The 27,275-nt window shown below is 42.6% G+C and overlaps 1 protein-coding gene across 4 annotated transcripts in view; it reads right to left on the bottom strand.

The window, feature by feature from the left end:
• Nucleotides 1-27,275, bottom strand: part of PITPNM3 (PITPNM family member 3) — a 628,273-nt gene that overhangs the window by 388,407 nt on the left and 212,591 nt on the right. The gene's annotated exons all lie outside the window — the stretch shown is intronic.

The raw sequence follows: 27,275 nt of genomic DNA, 5'->3' as shown, positions 1-27,275 counted from the left end.
GCGCCGGCAGGAGATCGCTCCCGGACCCCCGCTGGACCCCCAGGGACTTTTGGCCAGCTTGGGGGGCCTCCTGACCCCACAAGACTTGCCAAAAGTCCAGCAGGGGTCCGGAACGACCTCCTGCAGTCGAATCGTGTTGGTCTATGGCCGCCGCCATTTTGCGCCGCCATTTTGCAAAATGGCGGCGCAGAATTGCGCCGGCTGAAGACAACACGATTCAATTGCAGGAGGCCGTTCCGGACCGCCGCTGGACCCCCAGGTAATTTAAGGCATTTGGGGGGGGGGGGTTCGGGAGAGTGGGGGATTTAATTTAAAGGGTCGGGGTGGGTTTTAGGGTGTTTTAGTGTGCCGGTTTTCCTGCCCTCCCCCTTCCCCCGTTTTAGCTATGGACCGCTGCTGGACCCCCAGGTAATTTAAGGCATTTGGGGGGGGTTCGGGAGGGTGGGGGATTTAATTTAAAGGGTCAGGGGTGGGTTTTAGGGGGTTTTAGTGTGCCGGTTCACGATTTTAACGATTTTCACGATACTCTAAACACCCAAACGGCGACGATACGATTCCCTCCCCCTCCCAGCCGAAATCGATCATTAAGACGATCGAAGACACGATTCACATCTCTATAATTTTGTATCATTGGCAGATTTGATCGCATCACTCATTCCCATCTCTTGGTCATTTATAAATACGTTAAAAAGCAGTGATCCTAATACAGATCCCTGGGGCATTCTACTATTTATCTTTCTCCATTGAGAAAACTAACCATTTAGTTCTATTCTTCGTTTCCTATCTTATAACCAGTTCTCAAGCCACAAGTACATTACCATGACTTTTTAATTTCCTCAAGAGTCTTTTATGAGGGACTTTGTCAAACACTTTTCTGAAAATCCAGATGAACTGCCTCGCCTTTATCCACATACAGTATCTCAATGAAATCTGCTTTGAAATGCCTGAAAAGCAGAATAAATATTAAAAAAAAATAAAACAAAAACATTTATTCACATCTTCAAAAAAATATAGCAGATTGGTGAGGCAAGACTTCCCTTGGTTAAATCCAAGTTGGCATTGTCCCATTAAACTATAACTATTGATACATTCGGTAATTTTTCCAGGCACTGACATCAGACTTGCTGGTCTGTAGTTTCTTGGATCACCCCGGAACCCTTTTTAAAACTAGCATTACATTGGCCACCCTCCAATCTTCAGGTATTGAAAAGGATTGTAATGATAGCTTACAGATTACTAATCGTAGATCTACATTTCAGTTTTCATTTTTTTCAATTGGAAATTTGAGCCACCTTCTCAGTGAAACTATTCTCACATTCCTTTTCAGAAATCTCTCCTTCAACCATAATGAGTAAGTGCCACTCTAAAGCTCATCTCATTTTCCATGTTTAAACAGTGCAACACCAAACCTTTCTACAGGTTCAGCAAAACAGGTGCTAACTTTGTTTTGTTTTTGTGACTTTGTACTATTTAAATCCTGTGTAACTGTGCTGTATCTTCACTGATCTGATGGAAAGCATAGCCTGAAAAAATAGTTACAGAGGTACTGATTTAGTTCAAGTAAGAGGTCTTGCCTACAACTTGTTTGTTGACCTTTATTTCTACTTTAAAAAGATTTGCATCTGTTTTTAAATTTATTTTTTTTAAACAGTCATCAGATTATGAAATAAAAAGCAAGTTTAAAACTATCAGGATTAACATCTCTCTTGCACTGGAGGTCCTTTTCAACATAACAGACCTCTTAAATATAAGAGAAGATTGATTGATCACCATTCAGAAAGTGGGATTCCTATCCTCTCATTCTAATCTTCTCCCATTAGGCTAATAACTTTTTTAAATGAACCAAATGGTAGGGATTCGCAGCCAAAAATGTTTTGGTTTGGCCAATTTGAGAATATCCCTCTGAAAATCTCATTTGGTTCAATTTGTTTTCAGAAGTAATTCACATAAAACTGGACTTTATAGACAATTTTGAAAGAGTTACCCCTGGGTTGGATGACTAAAATTAGTTGTGCCTGTTCAAATGCTATTTTATAAACCTCAAGAGTACACTCATACTTGCAGTGTGGCACATAAATGCGAACAGAGAAGTTTAGGGGTGTTCTGGGGTGCAGTTCAGCAGTATGTGCACAAGTTGCTGTTTTATAAAATTGGTATATATGCATACATTACTGAACTTGTCTGTACACTTTTATACCTGCTAAATGAATCAAAGAATTGAAAGCACCCTGGTATTTTTTCTGACTTTTTTTTTTAGGTGGGAAGTCTGGGTGATCTGGTGGGGGCACAGGTGAAGTGCGAGAGGATCAAGGTCAACTGGTGGATATATTAGCAAACTGGTGATTCCAAGAACGCACACAAATATTTTAAGAAGTGGAGAATGCATATACTTTATAAAATACCCGCCTCTATGTTTAATTCTGGGTTATTATGTATGCATTGTTATAATTATTACACTTATAAAATATATGTCCATTTATTTATTTATTGGCTTTTAATATACTGACATTCGTGGGAACATCATGTCGGTTTACAATGTAACAGAAAGGACTTGTCCATAATTATATAAAATAGAGAAAATGAGTTCCTGGAATTTGTTGCCAGAGGATGTGATGAAAGCTGTTAGCATAGCTGGATTTATAAAGGTTTGGGCAAGTTCCTGGAAGAAAACTCCATAAACCATTATTAAGGTGGACTCTGGGAAATCCACTGCTATCCCTGGAATAAACAGTATGGAATCTATCGACCTTTTCGGATCCTACCAGGTACTTGTGACCTGAAGTGGCCATTGATGGAAACAGGATTCTGGGCTTCATGGACCTTTGGTCTGACCCAGTATGACAAATCTAGTGGGGTCTATATTGAGCCATTGTTCGGTTTGGCAAGTCAGCCAAATGCGCTAATCTGGCTAACTTAGCCGGGATATTCGACAACACAACAGCACCGCTGAATATACCCAGCTATCTTAAAGTTAGTCAGATAAGGGTATCCAGCTAACTTTAGGATAGCCCTGTGGCCTAATCAGAGTTAACCGGATACATTTTTTTTTTTTAATATCAGGCTCAGTATTCTAATGCTCTTCTTACAAATATATGCGTGTACTGAAATATATGCATGTATCTTTGGGGCAGAAATATGTGGCATTTTATAAACTGGGAAGCTGCTGCCACACAGTTTATAGAACACTATGCTACCCTAAATCTCCACGGGCCCACTTACATGTGCAAATGGTGCTCTAAAAGTCGAGCTGTATGGAAGCAAATAACTTACACGCACAAACCTCCAAAACTCACTGAATAAATATGCATCCCTTCCCAGGGGTTAAAACCAATTTTGGCCTATGGATTCATATCATTTCTTTCCTTTGCTTTTTCAAAAGATGTCACTTGCTAATGAAAATTAGTTCACTTTACTAAGCTCCTCTGAATTACTTTTCAGGGTGTTTAACCACAATTATGCATTCAACTATGGGAAAGAGCCAAAAACCTTACTATGTGGAATTGCATGCTATTGATTCCAGACTTATAAAAATAGCTTGCTCTGACTGCAGCTCATCGTGCCAATGTTAATAAATCATCCTAATGAAAAGCACAACAGACTGGCTGGGTCATCTATCATTTCGTGCTAGGGCTTTATTGCACGTGATAAATAATGCAATGCAAAATGTGTATGCAAATTTAAAATTGAGTATTCAAGTGGGAGGAGTTTGGGCGGAGTTAATGAAATGAGGGTCTGCTGGCGCGAAGTGCGATAGAGTAACACGCACTATCATGGGATTTAACCCTGGAAATAACACCACCTTTTTTTTGGGGGGGGTATGGTGAAAAAACTATCGCACTCCTGCAGCTGATATCACGGATCATGGGTATTGCAGCTATTATCGTGCGTGATACAAAGAGGAATTATAACAGACACACCTACCAGGCCTTCCTGCCCCAATAAAATCTCTTGCTCTTACCTGGTCTACCTTCCTAAAGCCATAAGGTTTGTGGCAAGTTTAATAGTTAGGGGATACTGGATGCTTCGGGAGGCTCGCCACAGATGACAACAAGCAGAACAACAACAACCTCAAGAACAGGCAAGGCCAGTTCCAAGCCCTCCTAAGAACCACGGGCTCTGCAGGGTCGGGGCCCAGAGCAGCGCCTGGCACGCAGGCGGCCACAGCAGAGGAGATACAGGGAGCACATCTTTCCTCCACAAACATCCTTGCTGGGCATGCCAGAGGACTATGTGGTTTGCAGGTATCGCCTCAGCTCTCGGGCTATCCTGGAATTATAGGAAGAAATCCGAGGGGATTTGGATCCGGTCACCGAAAGGTCCCACGCTGTGCTCTGGCCTCACCAAACTGTTGGCCACCCTGCATTTCATGGTAACCAGATCCTTCCAAATGACAATAGGGGTCGTGGGGGGAATATCCCAAAGGACTTTTTCTCCACTGTCTGGACCAGGTCATCACAGCAATCTCTGACCGCATTAATTGCTACACAGCATTTCCTAGGGACAGGCAAGACCTGATGGACTTGAAGAGAGGCGTAAAGTATGCACAAGGGAGTTCATTTTTTTAAATCCCCGCAAGTCACTTTAACCCAAGGAAGTTTTTGCTTACAAAGTAAGCAAGTCTACAAGCTGTCTGTGGTCCCTCAAATTTTCAAGTCCCTGGGGAGTTTGCCTTTGAAAATCTGCTCGCATGCCCATGGAAACAAACATTACCCATGGGCCTGAAAACCCTGCAGCAAGCTTTGAAAGTCCCCTCCCCCCTCCAAGGCAAATTTCATGCTGGCACTTTAAAATCGCATTGAAACCCGTTACGTATGCATTACAATTTTCATATTTAAAGAGTCATTAATAACTACTCAGCTTAAAATGCTTGCCAAGCCGAGGTGCTTGCCAAAGATGCATGGAGCTGAAGAAGCCACAAACAAATCCTTCCCAGCATTCCGCTTACCTTTATATTTTCATACGAACCTTATATACCAGGGGAAATACAAAACCTTTACCCATTTACTGGTCAAGTGCAATCATGGATCCAGCCTTTCATTTTTCCAAACATTTTTATGCTTGTGAGTCAATAAATGTTAATCTTACTCTTTAAAAAAAAAAATGTGTTTTAAGTATTGAATACGTCCCATGCTGCACAACTTTCTGCAAGCTCCTGCAGTAAATAGCATGGATGCTGAGTGATGAAGATCCCTTTACTTTTACCTACGTTGCTTCTTAGGGGATACTCATATTTATTTATTTATTTATTTATTTGCAAGTATCTGATATTCTGCTTTTTGCCAGGTTTGGTCTCAAAGAGGATGACAGAAATTAAGAATTAGACAGAGATAACATGGTTAAATGTAGTTAACACTGAGTGCCACTGTATGGCATAAAGACCAAGTATAGGAAAAACTAATATTCCTAATGAGCCTTGCTGGTGAAAGGGGAAATAAGAAGTGATGCAGATTCTCGGTAGAACAGGTAAAGTTAAAACACTGAGTCCCTTGGTACCTGGATGAGAATATCTGCAGTGTAAACTCATCCTCCTCTTTGGGATATGGCTTCCTTGTCAAATAGAAGATGCCCTGGACATCTTTAAGAGAGGAAATTATTGAACATTAAACTCCCGTGCTATCAAGTTGAGTGAGGGAAGGTTCATAAGGTATAGATGACCTTTCCCCTATGGTAGGCACGAGTGGTCGACTCTTAAGGGAAATCAAATCGACTACTGGTCTGGATGAGATATGAAAAGTACACACCCTGAATGAGTCTTGCTATGACAATGAAGAAAAGCTAGCCCAACCTAAAGAACTTTCTGAATTGTTCTTGTCACTATCCACAGTTGTGGAAACGCAGACAATATGTAAGCCTCTCATGTTAGCCAAAAAGGGACAGAGCAAATCTGTATTCACTCTGTAGAATGGAACTATTCGGCCTTTTTGCCACTTTTCAATGCAAAAAGGACCAAGAATGAGTGCCTGAAAGGATGGCCCATCTGTTAGATTGTAAGACTCTATGAAGGTGATCCATTACTCTGAGAAGGTCTGTTATGTGAAGGGAGGCCTTGAGAACAAGAGCTCATACTTAATCTGCTGAGATTCTCAGCAGATGGGTGATGGATCCTGTGCCTCCTTACTTGCTTTCATAGACTACCATTTGATTATTGGTTTGGACTGACCACCCCATTCCTTGCATGAGATAGGAGTACCTGCAGCACAAACTGGAATGATTCACAACTACAAGAGTTTTATCTGGAAAAAAAAAATGTGTTCCATAATAGACTATGGTCCTGATCAGATGGAACCAGTAAACCAATTATGGGAGAAACCCAAAGAGGGGAGCATTCTTTGGTCAAACAGGTTTAGACTGTAAAGACATGACACAATGATAGTGACCAGAATATATTTTCCATCTGAATCTCACTCATTAGGAATTTCCATCATATGCATGCAGACTTGAATGCACAAAGGTGCTAAATTCCCCTCTCTAGCAGTACTGATCCAGTAACACCAGGCAAGGCATAAGCAAACACTGTTGAATAAGCAATTGCACAGACAATCTGTCTACTCTGTAAATATCAAAGATCCCTTGGGGTATTTTACAAAAAGTAGGGATACATCCTAGTTTTGGATTAAATTCCAACAGAGGTTGCAGAATGTGCTAAAACTCATCCTATAAGAAGAGCCTACTTAGGCTCATCTGACCCATTCTGGTGTACGTATCCTTGGCCAATTTAACCACATATTACATTGGGAAAACACGCTAAGTAAATACATAGAATTACTCACTGCAGAAAAAGGCGATATTTGACTTTTTACTCATTGGCTTGGTCCCTTATGTAGTGAGGTACCTTAGTTTCAGTTTTTTATTTTATTTTATCAAGGAATTTTTCAGTTTTTATTACAAGAACAAAAAACAGGAGAAATCAATGGAGAAAAAAAAAAGACCTATCATTTTACCAGGTAAATATCACATTCATTCTTGCTTGTTACGGTCCCGGGCCGTGCCCCAGTCCCTCCACCTACCTCGGGGCCGGCCTGGGCCGCAGGAACTCATCTCCCTCCTGCTAGGCCCGTTCTGGCCTCTACTGCAACGCTCCCTCGTTGAGGGAGTCTCCGGCCAGCCGATGCGTCTGGCCCCGCCCCTTAGGCGTGCGCGCAGGGGCTTGAGATTTAAGGGGGCCAGCGTGGGAAGATGCAGGACAGCCTCCGGATGACGTCAGACGCTGCAGGGGTATTTAAACCCTGCAGCTAGGCACTTACTTTGCCTTGCAACAAGGTTCACTCTGGTTAAGAGTTACTAGTTGCTGCATCAGGATCCCTGATTGTCTCTTCGGCTTCTGACTTCTGGCTTTTGACTCCGGCTCCGTCCCTGGACTTCCGATTCTGCTTCTGACCTTGGCTTTGTCTTCGGCTTCTGACTCCTGGCTTCCGACCTTGGCTCGTCCACTGACTTCTGGCTTTAGATTCAGTCCTTGGCTTTGTCTTCGGCTTCTGACTCCTGGCTCCCGACCTTGGCTCGTCTACTGACTTCTGGCTTCAGTTTCCGCCCCCGGCTGGACTCTGGCTTCTGGCCTCTCTTCATCCACAGGTATCCGGTTTTTCGCCCACCAGGGGGTCCTTACCTAAGTCCCAGCAGCTCGGGTCCTCACAGGCTCCTCCCGGGGGGACCGCAGGCTTCCAAGGGTGAAGCCTTCCAGGGCCCTCTCCTCAGCGCCGCATTTCGGCTGCGACGTCCACTGGGGGTTCCCACAGTGCATCACCATCCATCTCAGCCGATTCAAGGGTCCACATTCCTAATATTGCTGTAACAAACACTGATAAATTCTAGAGAAAAATAAAAACTGAAAACGGTACACAGTACCATCATGGCCTGGGCACTTACAGTATTGCTTCTCAGTTATACTGGCACTGCAGGAACCATGCGGACTTGTCATGAAGCCCAAGTCATCACATTTACACCATTCTATGGTCTCATTTTAGATTCCCACAATCTCTTCTCGTCGCAACTGGATAATGCGATAATTTCCACACAGTGGAGAACCTTCAGAGCCCAGCCAGCGAAGCCACATCTGACAGGAGAGGTCGCCCTGGTTTAAACATTTCCAGTGAAATGTAATTCTGAAAATAGGCACTATTTATTTTGACGAAGAAGGTGAAGAGATCTCTACACAGGAAGCACTCGGACACTGCACTTATATTTTACTCAGATACCAGGCCACAGTAATCATACTGCACATTATCTGCTATGGAAAAATCCATTAAGCAACAGGTCTGTAGAACAAGGACTTCTGTAGTTCACAGATTTTGGAACAAAAAGTTAAAGCACTGACGTCAATTCAGCCTACAATAATGTAGGCTGGGGAAGGCAAGAATGGCCTAACTACGCAAGCCACCCAACATTATCTTGGGTTTTCAAGATGCTGGGCCAGATACGCTTTCACAGAGACAAAGGGTCAGACGTACAAAGAATTTTTCTCGTGGACATAAAATGGAAAAAGCACTTTAATACATCTGGCCCTTTATGTAATATTTTGATACAATTAAGATCAGAGCTATTCTGTTTAGCTATGATGTCATATTGGTCATTGTATATTAACTCCGTATAATTAAGCCCCTGAAATTGTAAAGTTTTGCTTTTTACTGTTGCTCCCTTTGAAGTGTAAATTTGTCTCCTCTGCTGGATGTACTGCTATCATTTACTGTGTCTGATCTGCTGGGTCACATCTGCTTTTTTGTGAGCTATAAAATGTACCTGGAACAGTAGCTACTGTAAAATTACTTGGCAGTGGCAACAGTATATGGGAGAATCATTAATCTCGGCTTACCTAGATCAGAGCCACAAGGTGAAGCAGATCAATGCCAATGGTCTTGACTCACCTTTCAAAGAACGCCACTCTTCAGACCATTCAACTAATTGTGAAATCTATGAGTGACTGCCAAATGTTCATCAGTCTCATTTCTCTGCTTCGAAGATTAAAAAATAAATAAAAGCCATCTTGAGACATAGATGGGCATGCCAGTCATTCAAAAGGGAGCAGTGCCTTCCAAAGAAAATAATTTTATTGTCCTTTGGGCAATGAAACCCCTGTCTAAATCACTCTCACACACCTCAATATCAATACTGGCTTAAAGAATGTGGACCCAGTTTTTTTCCTCCAATTAATACCAAATAAGAGAAAATCCTTTGTAAAATCGGACCTGTATTTATAAAGAGATCCCCACTCAGACACCAGCCAGCTAAACTTATCCGGCTAACTTTGCTGGGATATTTAGTGGTGCAAGCACACTATTTTATACCTGTCTATATCACTTAGCCGGATAAGTTTATCTGGCTAACTTTAGGACTGCTGTCTGATATTTATCTGGCTAACTTAGGGCCTGATTCACTAAGCTATTTTCCCATGAATGGGGAAAAAGCCTTAGCCGAATAGCCAGTCCTCACCTTGGAATGCCCCCACTCTACCCCGGACTTATCCAGCAAATCTTTTAGCCAGATAAAAAATTAGCTGGCAGACAATTTGTTGGATGTTTAATTAATGATCACTCGGGGCAGATTTTTTAAAAGTACGCGAGCGCATACTTTTGTTCGCGCACCCGGTGCAAACAACAGTACGTCGGATTTTAATAGATACGCGTGTAGCCATGCGTATCTTTTAAAATCTGGGGTTGGCGCACTCAAGGCTGCGCAAAATCGGCAGCCTGCGCGCACCGAGCCGCGCAGCCTGCCTCCATTCCCTCCGAGGCCACTCCAAAATCAGAGCGGCCTTGGAGGGAACTTTCCTTCCACCCCCCCCCCCCCCCCCCGCACCTTCCCCTCCCTTCCCCTACCTAACCCATCCCCCCAGCCCTATCTAAACCCCCCTACCTTTGTTTGAAAAGTTACGCCTGCTCAAGGCAGGCGTAACTCGCGCGCCATCACCCGACCCGGGGGCTGGTCCAGAGGCCTCGGCCACGCCCCCGGAATGCCCCCAGGCCAGCACCATGCCCCCGACACGCCCCCGAACGTCACGCCGTCCCCGACGTGCGTCCCGGGGCTTGTGCGCACCGCCGAGCCTATTGAAATCCAGCGTACTTTTGTTTGCGCCTGGTGCACGAACAATAGTACGCGCGCTTGCTTTTTTTTTAAATGTACCCCATTACATGCTGTTTTTTTGGACAGTGGTTTTGAGAATTATACCCTGGTTGAATGGTTTTAAAATTCAATAAACAGAATTAAAAAAAAAAATTAGCTGGCTAAGTCTCCCAGACCAGCGAGATTTTAAATCCTGCAGTTTGTCCACTAAGTCCCAGGCAAGCCACTTTCAATCTTGACCTTATTATGCAAAATTTTAACATTTATAATTATAATACATATTTCTAATATTAATGATTCAAGGAGGATTAAAGTCTTTACAAGCAAAGAACAATCATAACACTTATTAATAGGTGAATTTTAAAAGCCTGGCGCACGCATTAGTTGGGAGATGAGTGAATAAGCCGGGCTCGTGCGCATCAAGAGGATTTTAAAAGCCACCAAGATACATGCGTATCTCCTGCAGCGCGCACATCTCGAAAGGTTTCAAAAAGGGGTGGGGTGTGAACCTAAGATGTGCACGTAAATTCTTACGCGCCCCAGTGCACACCGTGTTCCCTGCCACATAACTTTACTTCTGCTGTAGATGATGTGTAAGTTAAACATTTAAAAAATCCTAGGAAGAAATGCAGAGTTTTAAGGGTTGAGGGTAACTGGGGGAGCGAAGGCTATTAAACTAGGGGGGTTCGGAGGACCTCTCTTTTAACTTGGCAAACTGAGGACAAAGTGGTAAAACTGAAAATGACATCAGTGTGCACCCCTTTTAAAATCTTCCGAGTTACGTGGTAGAAGCGGGATTTGTGTGCACATGCATGTACAAAATTAAATATGGCACGCATGCGAGGCCAGACTATTTTATAACATGCACGCATGTTATAACATAGTCTGGCCACGCCTGTGCGCAGGCCAACATATGTGCACACACACGCCAGTTTGAAAGCTATTGGCCCTGGCAGTAGCAAGATTTGCCAGGTTTAAATGGGTTAGAAATATTTAAAAAGACAATTATATATCCAGGACTTGCGTCCTAATTCACATAACTAGTTTCTAATGTTCTAATGTATTTAAAATAACAGCAAAGCATCCTGTAGGGATTCTGCACCTTAGCAATTCATTCATCTAACTTGTTGATCCGTTGAAACTTGCTCTGGTCTGTTACAAGGTGACCTCCTAAGAGAAGACATAATTAATTCTTGTTCTCCACCTAGTAAATAATTGTACCTAATTTTCAACAAGAGGTGAAAAAGCTTTTTGGGGACTCATAAAATGTTTTGGGTTTTTTTTTTTTTTAATTAATCTAGCATGACTCTAATTTTTCCAAGAAGACACAGTCCTCTAAAATAATAGATGCAGAAGTCTCAAATGCCTGCTCATAACATACAGAAATTTGACCCAAATAATGCAGGTGGTCCCTTTCCTGATCTATTTTCACTCATGCCCATCTATCAGGATGGGAGCATGCCTGGTGGTCATAGATTCATCAAAAACTGCTCAAGGGCACAGATGCAGTGGCAGTGATGAGCAGAGAAGAGTAACCTGTATAACACAATGGGTGACCTCACTCTTCTACAGAAAACCTCTTCTTGGAAGTCACACGATGAGAGACGGCTGCCTGGTCAGGGGCTCCAGAGGCACAGTGCATAAAACTCCTCTTTTTGCCCATTAAAGCAGGAAGGACCAAAATTATTTGCTGCACTTTCAATTCCGCAGTGTTCTCATGAAACCAATAATCCAATTTTGCTACACCAGTGGCTCTCAACTCGGTCCTTCAGTATTCCATAGGCGGACTAGTTTTCAGGATATTCACAATCAGCATGGAACAGAGGATTTTTAAAAGCGCTACGCTCACCAAAGCCGGGAGATACGCACGTGACTTGGCCCGGTATGCATTGTGCAGATTTTAAAAACAACGCGGGTACGCACACAAATCAAAAAGTTAAAAAAGGGGAAGGGCGTGAGCAGGCCGAGTCTATAATGAAGTCTGCGTGTAAGTATTTAAGTGCACATGCGCGTGCCAGAGTCCCTTACCATGTAACTTTACTTCTGCTATTGACGGCATGTAAGTAATAAAATAACAAAAACTAGGCTGGTCAGCGAGGTTTTAAGAGTCGGGCCTAATAGGTTAAAAGGGAAGCAAGTTAGCTAGGGGGGGTTTAGGAAGTCCTCTCCTTTACTGGGTGAACTGGAAATGAATTGGGAAAACAGGTAATTGCATCAGCGCGCATATCTACTAAAATCCCCCCCCCCCACCCCACTTACACAATTGAGGGGACATTTGCGCACACATGCATGTGTCAATATAAAGTTGTATGCACATGTGCATGCGTATAGCCGATTTCATAACAGGCGCATGTATATGCGCATATGTTATAAAATCACCGCATCCATCTGCGCAGGCCGGCAAACGTGCAAATACACACGCACACGGGTCTTAAAATTCACCTCAGTAGAGGTAGTGGAGCAAATCTCTCTCATATATATACACACATTATGAAGATCCTGAAAAACCAGACTGGATGGGGGGATAAGTGAGGACTGGGTTAAGAACATAAGAAAATAATGCTTCACCTTTTTACGTTATAAGAGGAGATTTTAAAAAACCCTCATCCTGAAATATATTCTGGCAACTCCAAATTTTACTCTTTTTAGGGGTAAAAATTTAGATGCTTTTAAACAAACTTTTGTCTGCATCCAAGTTCCATTTCAGTATCCTAAGTCAACGGGCCTGATATTTTTGTAGTGAAGCACAGCTTATCGTGCTTCAGAGTGTGTGTGTATGTGTTTATACAGATATATGAAATTTCAATTCTTCATGTAACTCATCTTGCCTCCCGACAGTTCAATCACACTCCAATTTATTCCTTTGTCAGCTTCCTCTGAAAGAGTCCATCAAAGAGGCCCACGTTATTCTAGCAAGTACTAGGAGCTAGAAGCCAACTTTATTTTTGGAATACCATGAAAACAGGAATGCAGTAAAGTGAAAATGTGAGAAAGCTGCAAACCAGGGAAGCCAGGGTTCAAATCCCACTGTCATTCCTTGTGACCATGGGCAAGTTACTTCACCCTGCACTGCTTCAGGTACAAACTTAGGGGCTCCTTTACTGAGCCTTCTTCCCACAGACACAGATTGGGAGAAAAGCCCTAGTAAATCAGGCCCTTTGATTGTAAAACCCCTGGGCATAGGGAAATACCTCCAATACCTGAATACTGTAACCAGCTCTAAAGTGGCTGTACAGTCATGAATAATAGAATATAAAAATGGTTAAAAAAATTAAAAAAAAAAAATGAAGAAGCTATCAAGATATAATTTAATTTGTTTATTTTTTAAAAAACACCATAGTGAGTAATAATAAAATATACAATTTTAAAATACAGTATAAATAAACCGCAAATTAATAAAGACAGCAATACAATAAAACTTCAAGAGCTATAAAACAAAGTCCAGACTCCCAACAGCATTCTAAAAGACAGGAAGTGCTTCCTTCCCAGAAATATTCAACTACCTACTTCTCTATTAAACAGCAAACTAGGAACACTTTTCAGAGATAAGCAGTTGGGTGCCTCAGTGGCATTTTAGGTGTCTTATTGTATGTGCATAGAAAAAAAAAGACTCTAAGGGGTAGATTTTCAAAAACGGCGCGTTGGCGTACTTTTGTTGGCGCTCCAGGCGCCAACAAAAGTACGCGGGATTTTAGTAGATACGCGCGTAGCCGCACGTATCCGCTAAAATCCTGGATCGGCGCGCACAAGGCTACCGATTTCGTGTAGCCGGTGCGCGCCGAGCCGCGTAGCCTACCTCCATTCCCTCCAAGGCCGCTCCGAAATCGGAGCGGCCTCGGAGGGAATTCGCTAACGCCCTCCCCTCACCTTCCCCTCCCTTCCTCTACCTAACCCACCCTCCCGGCCCTGTCTAAACCCCCCCTACCTTTGTTGGGGGATTTACGCCTCCCAGAGGGAGAAGTAAATCCCCGTGCGCCAGCAGCCCGCTGGCGCGCCTAGACACAACCTGGGGGCGGTTCCGGAGGGCGCAGCCACGCCCCCAGGCCCGCCCCCGAAACGCCACGTCCCGCCCCGAAAATGGCGCGCCGCTCGGCCCCGCCCCCGACACGCCCCCCTCGGAAAACCCCGGGACTTACGCGAGTCCCGGGGTTTTCCCGGGACTCGCGTAAGTCCGGGCGGATTTACGCGAGCAGGGCTCTTAAAATCCGCCCCTAAATCAGTACTGGACATCCAAGATTTCAGAGGGAGTATAAGACTGAATGTCTAAATTGGTACCTAGTTAGATGCATGTATAGCTTTGGGAAATATCAGACATAAAAGGCCGGATTTTAGAAGGATTTACGTGCGTAACCTGCCTTATGCGTGCCAGGCCTATTTTAAAAAGGCCCGGCAGCATGCATAAAGCCCTGAGACACGTATAAGTCCCGGGACTTTACAAAAGGGACGGTCCGGGGTGGTCTGGGGTGGGGTGATCCAGGGGCGGGGCCAGAGGCCTCCGACAGAGCGGTCATTGTAGCTCTGTTGGAGGATTGTATGCTGGCAGCCTGCTGAAAGGTGCAAAAGGTAAGACAAAGGACAGGAAGGGGGTTAGAGTACAGCTGGGGGGAGAAAGGTTAGGGGAAGGGGTGGGAAGGTCAGGTTAGGGGGAAGGGAACGGGGGAAGGCAGTGCGGCTCGGTGCACAAAAGGTGCATAATTGTGCACCCCCTTGCGCGCGCCGACTCCCAATTTTATAACATGTGCGTGCCTGTGCGCGCATGTTATAAAATCAGGCGTACATGTGTGCGCGCCGGGTAGCATGCACACATGTAGGCCACACGCGTTTCTTTTAAAATCTACCCAAAATTTGGAGAGAAGTGAAATAGTAGGATATATTCATTGGATTAGTAATGTGCATTAAAAAAATGTCATGCCGGTTTGTTTTTTGGTTCGGGGGTGGGCCATTTCAGTCACCCCCGAATCAGAAATTTTTATTTTGTTTAAAAGAAAAACAAAACACCCCAATCCTTCAAATTTAACTAAATGTAAAGACCCCCCACTCTCCCGATCCCCCCAAGACTCACTGGCTGCTGGTGACATTTTGAATACTGGCAGCTGATGGCCCCAGGGAGCTGGAGATCGCTCTGAGCTCCCGGGCCCCCCACTGGACAACCAGGGATATTGAGTGATATTGAGTGAGTTTTTTTTTTTTTGGGGGGGGGGAAATCCGGAGGGTCTTTATATTTAGTTAAATTTAAGGATTGGGGTGGGTTTTGTTTTTTTTTTTAGATATGCAGTTCTTGGAAAAAAAAACAACAAAAGGAAAATAAATTTAAAGTACTCTAATTCCAGCTCCCTTAGCAACCTAAACTTAACTAGGAACTCAACAAAATTAAGATAAAGGCAGCAGTCCAGCAACAAGAAAGGGGGCTTTCAGTCTTTTGCATCGTGTCACATGTATGATTTTTTACTCACCAGTGAGAAATCATGTGCTCACACCCTTTGCAAACAGTTCCTGGCTCTCAGAGAATGAGTCCAATCTCTGGAGGCTAGAGTGGCAGACCTGGAGGAGCTGAGGCAGACAGAGAGGTACATTGATGAGACCTTCAGGGACATAGTAGCCATGTCCCAAATCCAGTCTGGCAGCCCCAGTGCTGCCTTGGATCAGAAAGGTCTCCCAGTTGGAAAACATCACCCTGGTGTAGCAGGAAGTGATCCTGTAGCAAGGACCTGCTTTCCAGGTGATGCATTTTCCTCTCGCACTAAGGACAGATCCCAGGGCTACTGCCCAAGAGGGAAGGGTTAGACTGGCCATCATAGTTGATGATTTGATTATTAGAAATGTAGATAGCTGGGTGGCTGGTGGAAGCGAGGACTGTCTGGTAACTTTCCTGCCTGTTGCGAAGGTGTTGGACCTCATGTGTTATCTAGATAGGATTATATACAGTGCTTGGTAGGAGCTGTCTGTCATGGTACATGTGGGCACCAACAACATAGGAAAATGTGGGAGGAAGGTTCTGTAAGCCAAATTTAGGATTTTAGGTAGAAAGCTGAAATACAGAACCTCCAGGGTAGCATTTTCTGAAATGCTCCCTGTTCCACATGCAGGTCCTCAGAGGCAGGCAGAGCTGCAGAATCTCAATGCGTGGATGAGATGATGGTGCAAGGAAGAGGGATTCAGTTTTGTAAGAAACTGAACAACCTTTTGGGGAAAGGGGAGACTTTTTCCAAATGGACAGGCTCCACCTTAACCAGAGTGGAACCAGGATGCTGGTGCTAACTTTTAAAAAGGAGATAGAACAGCTTTTAAACTAGAACAAGGGGGAAAACAGACATTCACTCAGCAGTGCAAGGTTCAGAGGAATATATCGTTGAAGGATACTAATGAAACAGGAAAGTTAAGGCATCCTAACACAGAGGTTCCAATAAAAGCAAAAGTAGTCCATGGGTCTCTAAGTAAAGAATCACCTGAGTTAAACAATTCCAAATTATCCCTGTCGGCTGAAAAACAGATTATTAATACAAACAAAAAACGCATTTGAATTGTCTATACTCCAATGCCAGAAGTCTAAGAAGTAAGATGAGAGAGTTAGAGTGTAAAGCAGTGAATGATGAGATAGGCATAACAGGCATCTCTGAGACCTGGTGGAAGGAGGATAACCATGGGACAGTGGTATATCAGGGTACAAATTATATCGCAATGATAGGGAGGATCAAGTTGGGGGTGTGGCACTTTATGTCCAGGAGGGTATAGAGTCCAACAGGATAAAGATCATACAAGAGACTAAATATTCAGTTGAATCTATATGATTAGAAATCCCATGTATGTTGGGTAAGAGTATAGTGATAGGAGTATACTACTGTCCACGTGGCCAAAATGATCAGACAGATGATGAAATGCTAAGAGAAATCAGGGAAGCTAACCAATTTGGCAGTGCAGTAATAGTGGGAGATTTCAATTACCCCAATATTGACTGGGTAAATGTAACATCAGGACATGCTAGAGACATAAAGTTCCTGGATGGAATAAAAGACTGCTTCATGGAGCAATCAGTTCAGGAACCAATGAGAGAGGGGGCTATTTTAGATTTAATTCCTGGTGGAATGCAGGATTTGGTGAGAGAGGTAACGGTGGTGGGGCCACTTGGCAATAGTGATCATAACATGATCAAATTTGAACTAATGACTGGAAGGGGGACAATATGTAAATCTACAGCTCTAACACTAAATTTTCACAAGGGAAAGTTTGATATAATTATACCAATTCAGGATACAATTTAAAAAACCTGTGAACTTGCAGCTATGTATCTAAAAAGTATTAAGCAAATACTCGCACAAATGAAATTGGTTTTAAACATCGACAAAACAGAAATCATCCTCTTAGAAAGAAAAATCTCAAACACGGATCAAACATTAATAACACTTCAGGATAACTTCCCAATTAAATTAACAGACAATGTATGAGACCTAGGAGTTTTCATTGACCCTGAACTTTGCTTCAAAAAACACATAAACAAAGTAAGAGAAGATTATGGAAAGCTCATGATGCTTAAGCGACTAAAGCCACTACTATCACAAAATTACTTTAGAAGAGTCTTACAATCCTTGATTTTCACAGGTAGTAGAAAAAGAGATCATATTACACCTATTTTGGCCTCCTTGCACTGGCTGCCGATTGAATATCGCATTCAATTTAAAATACTCTGTACTCTACATAATTTGATCTATGGCGAGCAAGTGAATTGGTTTAATGTGGTAATTCGGCTCCACACACCTCAAAGAAATTTAAGATCTGCAAATAAATGCCTGCTATCCATCCCCACTGTAAACTCTGCCCACCTTAGCCAATTCAGGGAAAAATCTATGTCGCTGGATGGACCTAAACTTTGGAACGCTTTACTGACACAATTGAGACTGCAATCTGACTTCAAGAAGATCAAAAAGATCTAAAGACCAGGTTGTTTGAGTTGGCCTACATGGTCAGAAAATGAGGTTTGCTTTTAATATGTCACTTTCAGCCATTTTAATAACTCCTTTGTTCTTTTATCTACTATAAGTTATAGTAACCCACTCTATTGCCAGAACTGTATATTTTACTCTACCTCAAACTGTTTATATTTTATGTATGTTTTATTCTGTATCCTTTTTTAAAAAATGTAAACCATTGTGATGGCATGTCTGAATAACGGTATAGAAAATTTGACAAATAAATAAATGAGGAAAATATTTAGAAAAAAAATTGAAAAGTGCAGCTGCAAAGGTTAAAAGTGTAAAACAGGCGTGGACATTGTTTAAAAATACAATCTTAGAAGTGCAGGCCAGATGTGTTCCATGTATTAACAAAAGGTGGAAAGAAGGAAAATGATTACCGGCACGGTTAAAAGGTGAGGTGAAAGAGGCTATTTAAGCCAAAAACCATCCTTCAAAAATTGGAAGAAGGATCCATCTGAAGAAAATATGAAAAAGCATAAGTATTGTCACTTTAAGTGTAAAACATTAATAAGGCAGGCTAAGAGAGAAATTGAAATGAAGTTGGCCGTAGAAGAAAAAACTCATAACAACATTTTTTTAAAATATATCTGAAGCAAGAAACCTGTGAGGGAGTCGGTTGGACCATTAGATGACCAAGGGGTTAAAGGGGCTCTTTGGGAATATAAGGCCATTGCAGAAAGACTAAATTAATTCTGTCCTTCTGTGTTTACTAATGAAGATGCCAGGGAGATACCAGTTCTGGAGATGGTTTTCAAGGGTGATGAGTTGGATGAACAATCAAATCACTGTGAACCTGGAAGATGTAGTAGGCCAGATTGACAAACTAAAGAGTAGTAGTTCTGAAGGGACTAAAAAATGAAATTTCAGATCTATTAGTTAAAATGTGTAACCTATCATTAAAATCATCCATTTTACCTGAAGACTAGAAGGTGGCCAATGTAACCCAAATATTTAAAAAGGGCTCCAAGGGTGATCTGGAAAACCATAGACCAATGAGCCTGACTTCAGTGCCAAGAAAAATAGTGGAAACTATTCTCAAGATCAAAATCACAGAGCATATAGAAAGACATGGTTTAATGGAACACAGTCAACATGGATTTACTCAAGGGAAGTCTTGTTTCACAAATCTGCTTCATTTTTTTGAAGGGAATAATAAACATGTGGATAAAGGTGAACCAGTAGCTATAGTAACATGTGGATAAAGGTGAACCAATAATAGGTGATCCAGTAGCTATAGTGTATTTGGTTTTCAGAAGGCGTTTGACAAAGTCACTCATGAGAGGCTTCTAAGAAAACTAAAAAGTCATGGGATAGGAGGTGATGTCCTTTCGTGGATTACAAACTGGTTAAAAGACAGGAAACAGAAAGTAGGACTAAATGGTCAATTTTCTCAGTGGAAAAGGGTAAAGAGTGGAGTGCCTCAGGGATCTATACTTGGACGATTGCTTTTCAATATATTTATACATGAACTAGAAAGGAATACGAGTGAGGTAATCAAATTTGCAGATGATACAAAATTATTCAGAGTAGTTAAATTACAGGCAGAGTGTAATAAATTGCAGGAGGCCCTTGTAAAACTGGAAAATTGGGCATCCAAATGGCAGATGAAATTTAATGTGGACAAGTGCAAGGTGTTGCATATAGGGGAAAATAACCGTTGCTGTAGTTACACGATGTTAAGTTCCATATTAGGAACTACCACACAGGAAAAAGATCTAGGCGGCATAATAGATAATACATTGAAATCATCGGCTCAGTGTGCTGCGGCAGTGAAAAAAGCAAACAGAATGTTAGGAATTATTAGGAAGGGAATGGTTAATAAAATGGAAAATGTCATAATGCCTCTGTATCGCCCCAGGGTGAGACTGCAATAATGGTCCCCATATCTCACAAAAAATATAGTTGCACTGGAGAAGGATCAGAGAAGGTGATCAAAATGATAAAGGGGGTGGAACAGCTTCCCTATGAGGAAAGACTGAAGAGGTTAGGGCTGTTCAGCTTGGAGAAGAGATGGCTGAGGGGGGATATGATAGAGGTCTATAAAATAATGAGAGGTCTAGAATGGGTAAATGTGAATTGGTTATTTACACTTTTGGATAATAGAAGGACTAGGGGGCACTCCATGAAGTTAGCAAGTAACACATTTAAAACCAATCGGAGAAAATTCTTTTCCACACAACGTAAAATTAAGCTCTGGAATTTGTTGCCAGAGGATGTGGTTAGTGCAGTTAGTGTAGCTAGATTTTAAAAAGGTTTGAATAAGTTCTTGGAGGAGAAGTCCAATAACTACTATTAATCAAGTTGACTGATGGCTGAATTTTTATTCCCCCGCACATGTAAAATACAGGGGTTATGCGTGCGGCCCGACCATACGCGGTCCGCACACATGGCCCAGCCACGCACGTAACCCCCGTTAGGTGCAAAGAGCCGGGCCTAGTAAAAGGGGTGGGGAGTGGTGGAACTTTAGTGATTGGTACAGCGGCCATTTGCCGCTTTGCTGGCGCATACAACTTACGCCAGCTCAGGAGCTGGCGTAAGTTCCGAAATAAAGAAAAAAAAAGGTAGGTCGTTTTAAGGGGCTGGGGAGGACAGGGGAAGAGGGAGGGAGGGAGTATGGGCAGCGGGGTAGGGAAGTTCCCTTAATTGGAGCGGAATGGGAGGGAATTGGGGAAGGCTGCGATGCTTCGCCGCACAAAAGTTGCATTATTTCATCCCCCCTTGTGTTCGCCGCCCTGTATTTTATAACACGTGTGTGTATGTTTAAAAATCTACCCCTTAGGGAATAGCCACTGCTATTACTGGCATCAGTAGCATGGGTTCTACTTAGTTTTTGGGTACTTGCCAGGTACTTGTAGCCTGGATTGGCCACTGTTGGAAACAGGATGCTGGGCTTGATGGACCCTTGGTCTGACCCAGTACAGCAATTTCTTATGTTCTTATGTTCTATACCTGGAGCATTAGTAACTCATGGCCAATATAGGTATCTAAGCCAGGGCCTGGCACACCCAGGCACATGTGCCATATGGTGGGATGGAAAGCCCTTCCTCTCGACATGCCAATCCTTGAAGGGCTGCTGTATGAAGAAAGAAAGAACTCTAAGTTTTTAGAAGTAGTTTATAAAAATGGATACAGTACTTAGGAGGAATTTTAAAAAAATTGTGAATGCTGGTAGGGAAATGTACATTCAGTCTTTTATCTTAAATCTTTCTCCATCTGCCATGTCAAGAGAATTCATGATTCCAGTTGGAGTGGTTTTTTTTTCTGACACAGACCCTCAAAGGCCTGATCCTAAGAGATGTCTTGTACAGCAGCAACACTGTGCGTCGGAAGAGGTTTTTTTTTCCTTCTCAGTTAAAAGGAAAATGAGAATAAAGAGTGAGTAAACAAAGACCTCTGCCATGCACTTAAAATACAGAAAAGATGCTTCCGCCAGGGTCCAGAGGCAGCACCTCCTCCAATCCAGCCAGCAGGAGGCCCAACTTGTCAGACAGAAGCAGCTCCAATATCTTTTATCAGCTGAAACCATCATTTCCCTCACCACTACCACTCCCAAAGGAGATCCGCAGAATGGGTGTTCTTAAATGAAGTTCTACCAAGATTTTGAGAACAATTCTACTCTGGTTAAACTTGTTCTACTGCAAGCTGACACTATCGGCCCCACGAAGGACTTCTAGCCAATGCATAGCAATTCAAAAAAGTGGCACAGAATATCAGAAGGATTTATCATCCAGTTCTTCATGTCGCTGCTCTTAATAGTCAATATCACTTCATGATGTGCCCAAGCTCATCCAGCAACTTTGAACTGCTCATTCCATGCAGACTGCTAAAAAGGTCAAGATCTCTGTCCAAACCCCTGGGTGGGTCTATGCTGGATGCTTGCAGAAACCGGGCAATTATTAGAGCTGGCATCAGCCCAAATCTCTCAGAAAGGGCACAACGAAGCTTTATGTGCACACAAAGAAAGCTCAAACCACTGGTTTCTATTTGGTATCCCTGTTAGTGAGTGCAATGTGGTACACGATAAAGAAGCAAACTGAACAAAGTTAGAACAAGACAACTCAAAAAGGACCCTGCTCCTGCCTTCATTCAGTTTTCCGAGTCTGTGCCTTTGATATCATTGGCATTTTTTGCCTGGATGCACCTGTAACCCCAACTAAGGTACAAAAATTAAAATTAAGTGCTGAGGGGTTCCAATCCTTGAATTAGCCAGAAAGGTCCGATAAGTGGATGAGCAGATGGTGTAGTGGATCAGATAGAGAAGGGCTTATTTACTGGACAGGGCAGCTTCTCCCCTCTCCGACGGGCAAATCACCCCCAGTAATAGGATTCTTCTGACTATTAACAGTTCACTAGCAAGCAAACCCTGGAAATTAGTTCAGTCCACATCTTAAGCAATAATAATTCCAAATTTATTCAGATTCAAAAACAGGTTATCCATAACAAACGCCAACTCCCACAAGCTTCCACAGTAAAACTAGGTAGGCAGTAGCAAAAACAAACATTTTAGTACAACAGAGTCCTCAGCACAAAGAATTCTGTCCCGGCAGACATCCAGCAGATTCCATCAGTAAGAAATACATCATTTACCCCCTAAATAGAAGTGAGGATAAAAGACGAAACTTCCTCAAGGTAGGCTGTTCTACTTGCTGGTGTCTCCTCAATTCCTTGCATGTGCTCTTTCAAAAGAAGCTAGGCCTTAGGCCTAGGAGTAGAGAGTGTTTGATTTCCTCCCTCCGTTCAAAAATGTGTGGCCTCCACTGGTTTCTATACCTGGGAGCAAAAAAAAAAAACGCACAGCAACTCAACTAGGATCTGAAAAGAGATGGGCAAAATGGGCTGGGAGAAAGGGGCACTCGCTCACCGCACGCTCAGCTTTTCTACCACTGACATCACTGCAGCTTAAAGGCATCATTCCCATTTCACACAGGCACCTCTGAAACAACTGAAAGTATTGCTCTACAGGAATTAAGTATGGATTAGATAGAGGCAGGGGGTGAAGATATTAGCAGCATATGGACTACCTGGGTTTTTTTTGTTTCTTTTCCTGAATTGTTTGTGATGAGTGCTAGGGATGTGCATTTGTTTGAAACAAGTGGGTAAAACGAGACAAATGAGTGCTTTCATTTTGTTTCAAATGAACCAAAAATGAGAGAAAAAACAAGAACATTTTTTAAAAAAATGTTTGGCAAATAGTGGGAGGTATTTGCAAAAAAAAAAAAAAAGCCCTAAAAAAAAAAAAAAAAAAAAAAAAAACCAAAAAGCAATGGATGAAACAAAAATTTGAAAAGTTGAGTATGCACATCCCTAATGAGTTCAGACACTTCCTCTGTCTCCCCTTTTCGTCTGTATTGGCTACAATAACAAAAAAATCTCCATCCTGTCAGAATCAATTCACTAACACTAAGCGCAGATTCTGTTCTCCAAGATAGTAAGTCCAATACCACCCTGACAAATCAGAGATCCAAAAGTTTAGAAAAGCTTCAAAAACTTCCCAGAGCTGTTCTAGCTGCACTCTGTGCAGCACTGGCCTCAATATGAATGCTACCCTGTAGATAAAGCCGAGCTCCAAAAACACTATAGGTCCCCCTATTGCCAAGTGCTCTACCGCAGACATAGAGCATGAGAAACCTCATGCAAATGGGCCCAGGGTTGCCAAATCTGTAATAACAGAGTCATCAAGAGATAGAGCTACAGTGAAAAGTTTCCTGTTTCTAATAAACCCATAAACATGGCTACATGGATCAGAACAGTGACTGCAGTAAGAAAGGAAGGATTAGTCCAAAAATCTCAAGACCACATGCAATCAAGTTGATGACAGTGAAAGCAATAGGACATGAGATTAACTCAGCACATTTGCACTGCACGGTGTCCCCAGCCTTAGCATGCGTTGGCTAACAGATTGTTTGCAGAGTTAGTGCGGTGATCTTCAACAGGAAATAAGGACCAATGCAGAGTTGCAACCATAAACTGTAAAATTATCAGTGGCATACTAAGTCCATGTTCAAGGAATTCTGCTGGATAACTTTTATGACAGCATACACGCCAGCCTATTTATAGTCATTTCTACCCCGCCTAATTACCAGAAACCAGTTCTGGGCAGTTCACAAAATAACATACACAATTTAAGAATAAACAACATAAAATAAAAATAAAACAATTACATGGATACAAAAAATTAATTAAAAGCTTCCTGGAACAAATATGCTTTTATCTGCTTTTGGAAGATTTTATAATCTCGTAGCTGCTGAATGCCCCCTGGGAGATTATTCCAAAGTGTAAATTATTCCTAGTAAATCAGATTAAAAAAAAAAAAAAAAAAAAAAAACAAACGATGGAGACACAAATTTTGTTTTTCAAGGGACTTGGTTAAGTTATAGCAGTTTTGAGCTCGGCTGTATGGTGCTTTCATTTCCCTTTGTGACTTTGAAAATAAGATTAGCACAAGCCCAGGCTTAACAGAATGGTGGCCACATTCATGATCCAGAGCCAATTACAACAAAAATGAAATCAAGCCTTTCAATGTTAGGTCAGAAGTGTCCGAAAGCCATTTGGCAGCCTATGCAAGCTACGGACCTTGATCCGGTTTCTACTATAGGCAAGGGTCCACATCACCATGAGAACATTGTACTAAGTATTTTTCCTTTAGATACCAAATGAAGAAAATCCTATAATAATTCTGGCCCAATAAAAGAAGCTTCACAGTTGGCCGTGACTGGCACCCTGGTTCGCCATCTCAGCTAAATAAAAGCAGAACTGCAAACTGACATGGTATGGTGTTACTAGGTCAGCGGTTAAAGGACAGACGTCAAAAAGATTTCAAGCTGTAGAATTTACAGCTTTCAAATGCATTTTACAACAAATCTCTTCCTGAATGAAATACATTCTTAATTGCAGGAATGGTCTTTGGTACCACGTTCCTTGGATACTAAAGAGCCAATCCTCGAAAGATGTAGGCATCTAATTTAAGTGGGGCTCCTAAATGAAACCCCCTACATCAAAACAAAAGTGGGCTGGGTCAGCTTGATGGATGTTAGGCACTTAGCATTGATTTTCAGTATTATTACTGTTGCAAAATTTCATAATGAAAATGGGGCAACCTATAAAATTTTACCCGCTCTATAAGCTAGTGCAAACTGTGAAAATGATGAAAATCGATGTTGGTGGAGGGGAGAGGGGTCAATGACGCCTATTGCTGCATTGTCACCTACAGAGAATCAGAAAAGGCAGTGGTAAGATATGCAAATGATCGCTGGGGAGCTCAAGGGAGCTACACGTTCATTACAGAGATAGACTGTGAAAGGTCACACCTTCTCTAGCATGCGGACACCAGAGGGACGTGTGCTCGATTTGAATAAACATTCATCTGAGCACTAGGTGGCAGCCCTAACAATGCGTGCTAAGCTATATATGTAATAGCCATCTCAAGTTGGAAATAAAGAAAGGAACAACCACCAAAACTTGATTTGAGAACAAATGGATCTGGTATTACCTGACTAACGAGAACAACCAATCTGAATCTCCAGCTGTAGGTTAAAGTAGACGCCTGAGGTGCTCCAGGTTGTATGTGCTGCCAATGGATTTGGGTGTAACAAAGAAAATAATTCAAACAGCAACAATGGAATATTTAAGTTGATGGGTGTGTCCCAACCTTTAATCAATAGCAATTCTCCCAGCTGGGTGTTTGACCCAGCTATTTGTCATTATTCAGTATGGAGTGTGGCCAACTTTCTACCATTGCATACTTCCAGTGCCACCAGGTATAGTCTGTTACATGCTGAGTTTTAGGCTGTAAGCAAGTCACAACTAAAGTAAAAATACAATATCAGACAAGATAATCACAAAATCAAATTAAACATAATACATCAAAACAATCACAGTAAGATGACTGAACAATTGAGATCAATGGTCAAGAGTTTGTCCAGCAAACCTTTGAAGTTAACCAGACAAACACCAGGGTTTGAATTTCCCATCCCATTAAGCAATTCAATTGCCCAGTTAAAATGTAGCTGGATAAGAAAAGGGTAACCTGTAGCTTCAGTGCCGACTATCAGCACTAGCCTGATAAAGTCATTCGGCTAACCCTGGTCATAAAAAAAGTCGCAGGCCAGATAACAAAACACCCCCAAAAAAACAACAAGCGAGCAACGGCCAATCCCACCGCCCCCAGTTTTTTAAATTGTGATGCTGATTACCCCTCCCAACCTGTGCCTTTAAAAAGTTTTGAATTCAATTCTGAAGGAGGATTGAACTCTTCACTGACAGCTACAGGCAAGGAGACCAATCATTGCCCAAGTGCAGTGAATATCTTAATATTAAAAACCAGTAGCTATCAGAGCATTCAAGCAGAGAAGAATCAGGTAACAGCTCCTCTTACTTCCTCTCTGCATTCAGTAAAGTTTTAGGGGTAGATTTTAAGACATGCGTGCACACCTCCATGTGCGCACGCTACCCTACGCGCACACATGGACAAGCGATTTTATAACATGCGCGCACAGGTGCACGCATGTTATAAAATAAGGGGTCAGCGCACACAAGGGGGGTGCACAATTGTGCATCTTGCGTGCGCTGAGCCGCGCTGCCTTCCCCGTTCCTTCCCCCCCCACCCCACCTTCCCTTCCCCTACCTCCCCCGCCCTTCCCCCCTACCTTCTTCTGCTTTTTTCTTTTATTTCCAAAGTTACTTCAGCCCTGGGGCTGAAGTAAGTTGCGCGCGCCAGCCAACTGCCGGCACGCGATCCCCGGCACAGGGGCAAATGGCTGCTGTGCCGGGAGCCTCTGGCCCCGCCCCCAGACCGCCCCTTTTAGCCAGCCCTGGGACGTACACGCGTCCCGGGGCTTTACGCATGTCGCCGGGCCTTTTGAAAATAAGCCCGGCGTGCGTAACCTTTTGAAAATCCGGCCCTTAGGATTTAGTTTTGTTTGTTTTTTTTACACACATGAATAATATGTTGGTGATTCACAATAGTTTCCTGGATAATTTTTGCCAAGTATATTTGGACCTTATAGTTAGCACGATCACTACCTCTTTGAATATTTACCTGTATAAAATTAGCACATTCAAACCTCACAGCTATAGAAACATAAAAGAAAAAGCAATAAATAAAAATAGCAATAATATAGCCTGATGGGGGCACTTAGGAGGTAAATCAGGCTCTTGATAAGGGAATTACATTGGCATCTGCTCTACTCCACCTTAGCTGTTCTACCTTACAGCAATTATTTAACTTCCATGTACTCCCAAGCTTCAAAC

The sequence above is a fragment of the Rhinatrema bivittatum genome, chromosome 8 (genome assembly GCF_901001135.1).
Source record: "Rhinatrema bivittatum chromosome 8, aRhiBiv1.1, whole genome shotgun sequence".
In the NCBI taxonomy this organism is placed as follows: Eukaryota; Metazoa; Chordata; class Amphibia; order Gymnophiona; family Rhinatrematidae; genus Rhinatrema; species Rhinatrema bivittatum.
The sequence above is the reverse complement of the archived record's forward strand: the minus strand, read 5'-3'. Positions and strand labels throughout refer to the sequence as shown.